The sequence below is a fragment of the Emys orbicularis genome, chromosome 7, assembly GCF_028017835.1.
Source record: "Emys orbicularis isolate rEmyOrb1 chromosome 7, rEmyOrb1.hap1, whole genome shotgun sequence".
NCBI lineage: Eukaryota > Metazoa > Chordata > Testudines > Emydidae > Emys > Emys orbicularis.
Genome location: NC_088689.1, coordinates 123,043,906 through 123,051,408, shown reverse-complemented (window position 1 = coordinate 123,051,408; position 7,503 = coordinate 123,043,906).

Sequence of the window (7,503 nt, the reverse complement as noted above, 5' to 3'; positions counted from 1 at the left end):
CCACCGCCACAAACCCAGAGGCACCCAGAGGCAGAGGAAATTCAAGTAGCCGGTCACACTAGTTGATGCTTTAACTGAGTCAAGGTTTACACCCTCAAACTGCTTTAATCCCTCCTCCCCCTAGAGCTGGATGAACAATGACCTGGAATGCCACTTACAGCCCTTTCTTTGACACCAGGGCAGGTCCATGCCAGTGTGGGACAGGGAGAATGGAAGAGGATTCTCCAGCTTTGCTTCTGAAGGGGGGACTAGCTGTGGGGGTTAATGCTCTGCAGAGACCCTACAAACATACCATAGCCAATACAAGTTCAATAACATCCTCCCCAAACTCTGAGAGGGAAATACCAAGTGCCAGACCCCCAAGTTGAGCCAGTTCCTCTTACACACACACACACTTCCAGTAAGGGGCCCGGGGAGGGGAAGGTATTGAGCCTGTGCGTGCATCCAGCCTGCAGCCAGGGAGGAGCGAAGGTGGGAGAGCAGCACCCAGCCAGCCCGTGCAACAGGCAGCACGCAGTGAAAGAGGCACGAAGCAATGCCCCAAATCAGCCACCCTGTGCCTCCCGCCCATCCCGGGAGACAGGCACCAGGGTACACCGAGCAGCCCTCTCCCAGCAGACACCAACTCCGGGGGGTACACACCAAGCAGCCTCCCCCCAGCAGCAGGTACCAGCCCCTGGGGGGGGGGGGAGGAGAACACCGAGCAACCCCCTCCCATCCCCAAGCAGCAGGCACCAGCCCCGGGAAGGGGTGCACCGAGCAGCCCCACCCCCAGCAGCAGGTACCAGCCCAGGGGTGCACCGAGCAGCCCCCCCCCCCAGCAGCAGGCCCCCGGGGGGAGCACCGAGCAGCCCCCCCCCCCCGCAGCAGCAGGCCCCCGGGGGGGAGCACCGAGCAGACCCCCCCCGCAGCAGCAGGCCCCCGGGGGGGAGCACCGAGCAGACCCCCCCCAGCAGCAGGCCCCCGGGGGGGAGCACCGAGCAGACCCCCCCCCAGCAGCAGGCCCCCGGGGGGAACCCCGAACAGCAGCAGGCCCCCGGGGGGGAGCACCGAGCAGACCCCCCCCCCCCAGCAGCAGGCCCCCGGGGGGGAGCACCGAGCAACCCCCGGGGCAGTGGGACGCCCCCAAACCCTCCCCCGGCTCTCCCACCTGGAGCTGGATGGTGCCGCTGCCCAGCCCGGCCGCTCCCCCTGGGCTCCCTGCCGCAGCCGGCGCCGCACGGGAACCGGAGGGCGGAGCCCTGCCCGGCTGGCTTAGCTCACCGGAAACCAGCCCCGGGGAGGGGCGGCGAGGAGGCCGGACGGGCCCGAGGTGGAGCCGCCCCTCACCCAGGCCTCTAACCGCCTGGCATCCCACCCAACCCAGGCCCTGCCCGCGGGGCAGCCTGCAGGATCGGGGCCCCCGTGGATTGAGTCTAAGCCCGACGCGGCCGCTCCCGGGGAGCCCGAGTCTCGCCTAGCAAATCGGAGTGACTCCGAATCCTGTACCTGCGGCGCGTGTGTGTGTGTGTGTGTGTGTGTGTGACACTGCCGAGATGGGCCCCGCCGGCTCCGGCTGCTGTCACCCGCAGCTTGGCCGCCCTTTTACTGACCAGGCACGGGCAGGGCTTATGCTTTTGAAGGACATGGCCACTTCACTTGTTAATGTTGATGCTTGAGTGTCCTGGGACACCCCCTGGGCCTGGTTGCGGTTAGCAAGGCCTTGTCCAAACCGTAAATGGTACCACTAACTATACCCTCTGCAGCGTTAAATCACTAACACACTCCCCTGGGCATGCAGTTCTACATCGCTCTCAAGACAGCAGCCTTTGGAAACAAGAGTTTTAAAAAGGTCCGGGGAGTTACGAGAGGAAGCAGTCCAGTTTAACAGAGGAGAAAAGAGCTGGCAGAAGGCAGAGGCCGAAGGGTTGGAACATCACCTCTAAATGTGATGGATGTGGTAGAGATTGTCTCTCTCCTTCGCATCTGCCGTAAAATCAACGGAGTAAATTCTTTACCTCTCAGGACGCATGCCCATGGTCTCTAGAGACTAGGGTGACCAGATAGCAAATGTGAAAAATTGGGACCGGGGGTGGGGAGTAATAGGAACCTATATAAGAAAAAGACCCAAAAATCAGGACTGTCCCTATAAAATCAGGACATCTGGTCACCCTACTCGAGACTGAAGGATGCCTATTACTACTTATGAGAAAGGGAATAAACTGTACTTGAATAAGGTACCTTAATATCACTCTAACTCAGGGGTGGGCAAACTTTTTGGCCCCAGAGCCACATCGGCATTGCAAAACTGTATGGAGGGCCGGGTAGGGAAGGCTGTGCCTCCCCAAACAGCCTGGCCCCCGCCCCCTATCCGCTCCCTCACACTTCCCACCCCTGACCCATCCACCCCCCCTGCTCCTTGTCCCCTGACCACCCACTCCTGGGACCCCGGCCCCTAACTGCCCCCCGGATCCCCACCCCCTATCCAACCCCCCCTGCTCCCTGCCCCGACTCCTATCCATATCCCCACCCCCAGACAGGCCTCCCCCAGGATTCCCACTCCCCCGTCCCGACTGCCCTGACCCCTATCCACACCCCCGCTCCTAACTGCCCCCCAGGACCACACCCCCTATCCAACCCTCCCCTTCCCCCACTCCCCATCCCCTGACTGCCTCGACCCCTATCCACACCCCCGCCCCCAGACAGGCCCCCCCTGGACTCCCACACCTACCAACCGCCCATTCCCAGTCTCCTGACTGCCCCCCGAACCTCCACCCCATCCAACCACCCCCTGCTCCCTGTCCCCTGATTCCTGGGACCCCCTGCCCCTTATCCAGCCCCCCCCCCTTACCATACTGCCCGGAGCAGCAGGAGCTCGCAGCCCCGCCGGAGCCAGCCACGCTGCCCGTGCTGCCTGGCAAGAGCGGCGGGCCAGAGCGCTGCAGCTGCGGGGGGACGGTGGGGGAGGAACCAGGGACTAGCCTCCCCGGCCGGGAGCTCAAGGGCGGGGCAGGACGGTCCCACAGGCCATAGTTTGCCCACCTCTGCTCTAACTGCAGCCACGTTAATAGTTAAGTATGAGAGGGGTAGCCCTGTTAGTCTGAATCTGTAAAAAGCAACAGAGGGTCCTGGGGCACCTTTAAGGCTAACAGAAGTATTGGGAGCATAAGCTTTCGTGGATAAGAACCTCACTTCTTCAGATGCAAGACAAGAAGTGAGGTTCTTACCCACGAAAGCTTATGCTCCCAATACTTCTGTTAGTCTTAAAGGTGCCACAGGACCCTCTGTTGGACATTAGTAGTTGTGCAGGTATAACTGTCAGTATAAATCCACAACCCTAACCAGCATAGCTGTACCAATACAAAGTGCAATACATAAAACAGGCTTTTTCTGTACACTTTATCAGCTCTTGGATCTTGTTTTCAGTTGTAATGATCAGACTGATGCATTGGAGAATAGGAGCATAAGCAACTTTTTTGGGGGTGGCGGTGGGAAGAGGGGAGAGCTTAGAGTTTAAAATATTTATTGAATAGCACTTTAATGAATACTTTTGTTCCATGACTAAATTTGTGCACCTTTAAATAAAGTGAGATAAATAAGCTGCTGTTCCAGACTCTGTCTTATTTATTAATGCAATCCCTAAATTTTGAAGGGAGCTGGAGCTCTTCCCCAGGTATCTGCACCCGTGCTTAAGGTTTACTTTGTTATTTTTGATAAATGTCAAGTAACTATACACCTTCTCATTTGTCTCATCTACCCATGATGTCTTCTGTTTTAGCTCTTTACCATGTTTGCATAGCATCTAGTCCACGGGGGTCCTGACCTCCTTGACAGCTAGGTGCTACTGCAATATAAATGTTAAATGCTTTTAAAAATCTGTTTATATTTCAGACCAATTATCTTCCTGTTACCTATGTACAAAGCAGAACATAAATGAAGTACTATAACAGAACTATCCTCTTGGTGTACTTAGGATAAGGGTGGTCTTTTCAGTATGTACCGGAAAAGGGCCCTTCCTATCATGGCCTAACAGGAAACATAGCCATTGTTTTATTTCCTTCAATCTTGAACTTATTTCCCTACTTAGCTACAGCTTCTGCTTTAGTCAAAGGGCAAACTCCCATTAACTTTAATATGCACAGCATCTCAGTGGCCAAAATGCAACCTTTTTATTTTCAAAAGCCATTCTAATTACCGCAGGGTAGGGCTGGATTTTGGAGCAGGCAACTGCCTGGGGTGCCGGGCTTAGGGGGCGCCAAGTTTGGGGTGCTGTTTTTGTTGTTAGCAACAAAAGGGAAAATAGAATGTTGCTACCAAAAAAATGGCGGAAAACTTAGGAGTTGAGCCTGTCTTCAAGGAAACTTGTATTCATCAGAAGAGGAGACCAGTTGGTTAGGAGGGCAGAGATGAAGTGATGGGAAGCTGAGAAGAAAAATTCAAGAGGGAGGTTTTTTGCTTGCTTGCTTGCCACTGCTCAAGTGTCCATCAAAGAAAGGTTTGGACAAATAAAGCACCACGAAAAGACCTAGGTTTTTTTTTGTATGACCTTAGTAAGCTGCCCGCAGACAGGAAAACACTCTTTAACAATTGTGTGGATCTTCACCGGAGGCTGACGCATGGGGAATGTTCAGATGTCAATGATAAAGACCTCCATGTTGAATTGGACAACATCCGTTACATTTTGCAATATGGGAAGCACTCTCCACTCCAAGTTCTCCCATTCATTCACGATGCAGAGCTGAAGGACACTTTTCCTAATGTGTGGATAGCTTTGGGGATTCTGCTCACACTGCCGTTCACACTAGTGAGTGGTGAGCACAGCTTTTCAAAGCTCAGGCTAATTAAAACATATCTTTGATTGACAATGGCTGACGAGAGAATGACATCACTTGCTATTTTATTACTTGAAAATGCTATTGGCCAGTCTTTGGATCTCTCTGATGCCGTGCTTCAGTTTGGAAGGACAAAGGCGAGAAAAGGGACTTTTGGAACGAAAGGACTACGGTTAACATTCTAAGACTGTCACCTACAGTAACATTATTTAATACTGACCCACCCAATGTTGGTGCACAGTTCAATTTATTGATGTTAGTACATTTCAGTTATTCTTAAAATTAAAAAGTTTCTATAAGTTTAGAGGAAACAAAAATTCCCATAGGAGCTGAGCACCTCAAATCTTTCTAATATATCATTGCAAGACCCCTGTGAGGTAGGAAAGTGCTATTATCCCCATTTTACAGATGAGATACCGAGGCAAAACCATTAAGTGATTTGTTCAGGGTCACACAGGAAATCTGTGGCACCGCAGGGAACTGAATCCAGCTCCCCCAAGACCACCGGTCTTCCCATCTCTATTCAGCAAAGCACTTAAGCACAAATTTAAGTCCCATTAATTTTAATAGGCTATTTGATATTTTACATTTACAGCCTAAAGGGAAGTTAGTCCAAATCCTACATTGTCTTAATCCTATAACAGCATTAAAATTCAGAATTACATTTGGTAAGCCATCCTATTGTGCCTAGATATTGGTGCACAAACAAAAATTGCAAGATCTACCAGTGTTCAGAAACCCTGGTTCAATTCAATGTTCATTTTTTGAGGGCTGCTTATTTAAATTATCTAAGATATTTTCTTTGCAGGCTGCCATGCTGATATTTGCAAAGAATCACCTACCTTCAATTAGTTTTCAGTCTTCATTACAGAAAACTAGGAACACACTATTAGCTTCAATTTTTATTTTACCCAGCCCCTTTTTTATACAGGTTATTTACATTATTTTACAATCAGAATTCAAATATTCAATTTTCATAGTAAATTAATCCATTTTCTGTCTTATATTCAAGATAGTTGTAGCCCTTTACAAAACATACATAACCATAACAAAAACAGTCTCATAACAGGACAAATTAACTTTTCTGTAGTGAAAATAAAAATTATTACACACATACAGGTAGATAGCATTTGGAACATCTACTCTGATTGTTTATTAAGGATGCAGTGCAATGCTCATTAAAATAAATGAGTGTTGGACTAAACCTTAATTTCTCCCTGTTATACAACCATGGGGCTAATCCGAAGCCAATAGGAGTCTTTCCATTGTCTTCAGTGGGCTACAGAACAGGCCCCATTTGAAAAATTTACTTTGCACAAGTCTTGAAATGGTAATTCTTCACACTCATATAGTACTTATTACTGGAGACTAACAGATACAGACAAAATAGTTATTCTTTGGGTAATATTTTGATCTATTAATTTGAATAGAAGTTAGACCTTTCCAAAATCTTTTTATAATCCCCTTTCCCCCAAAAATATTTCTCTTAGACAGACAATCTCAACAACAGCATTGCATCTAAGGGACACTGGCATATTAAAATGTTTTAAAGAAACAACTGTATCAATGTTTCACCCAAGATGATTAAAACAAAGAACTTTTAAAATGTAGTGGTGAAAATATTACTTTTCACCATGTATGTTATTTACTTTTTATGTTTCACAAGGCTTTGATGATTAAAGTATATTAGACTGTTTCATTTTCTGATTTTACTGCACTATTATAGCAAATGGTTTCACTGCAGGAGAATGGCTGAATCCAAGCAAAAAGCCATCTTTTCACTGAATTCTAAGTATTTATAAAATCTCTGTCAAGTTTTGTAAAACTTAAATTCTGGGCCTGAAGTACATGACATATCACTTTATAGCTAAAACCAATGAAGAAACAGTGAGTGTAGAACGTACACTACTTTTTCCCATTTATTCAAGCTCTTCAATACTGAAAAGAACATCTGGAAAATATTTGCAGTTAGTGAATAGAGCAGTTGCTATATCAGCTCTTTTGACTGAAAATTACCCCCTCATATTTTAAGCATGGAATGTTCTCTTAGAAAAGCACCTGCAATCATATGTGAAATAAAAATGCCAAGCTAGATGCGTCTCTCTCGGGAGTAGTCCTTGACTTGTCTACTAAGAATAAATCACTATTAGTTTATCTTCATTTTTAGATACTTATTCATTCTTTTTACTAGATGAGTGTTTCCTCATTTGTAATGGGAAACTGCTATATGAAAACCATTCTTAATTGGTGCCCTAAACTAAGTTTAACTCTACTAGAACATTGGTTCCATTACAAATGGCTCAATTTTTAAATATTTACACCTCAGAATTTAAAATGATTTAACCAACCTGTAGATGATTCACCTTCTGCAAAATAAGCCTAGATAACATTTTTAGTCTATATTTTGTATTTACCAGCAATTTAATGTCATTTTAAGAAAGCAAAATCTTAGTTTGTCTTTTAATATAAGAACTATATTAGTTTCCAAGATGAAATAAACAAACTATAAGGATTCACTACCCACAAGAATACAAGTTCCTTTATTTTACCAAAACAGCTATTTTAAATTGTGTAAAAGTTACTGTAACAGATGCAGGCCTTTATAACTTTTAGCGTCCTTACAATTCTCTATTGCTTTATTAGAATCCTCTGAATATTTCACTCTAAACCTTGCTGCTAACATTGGAGATTT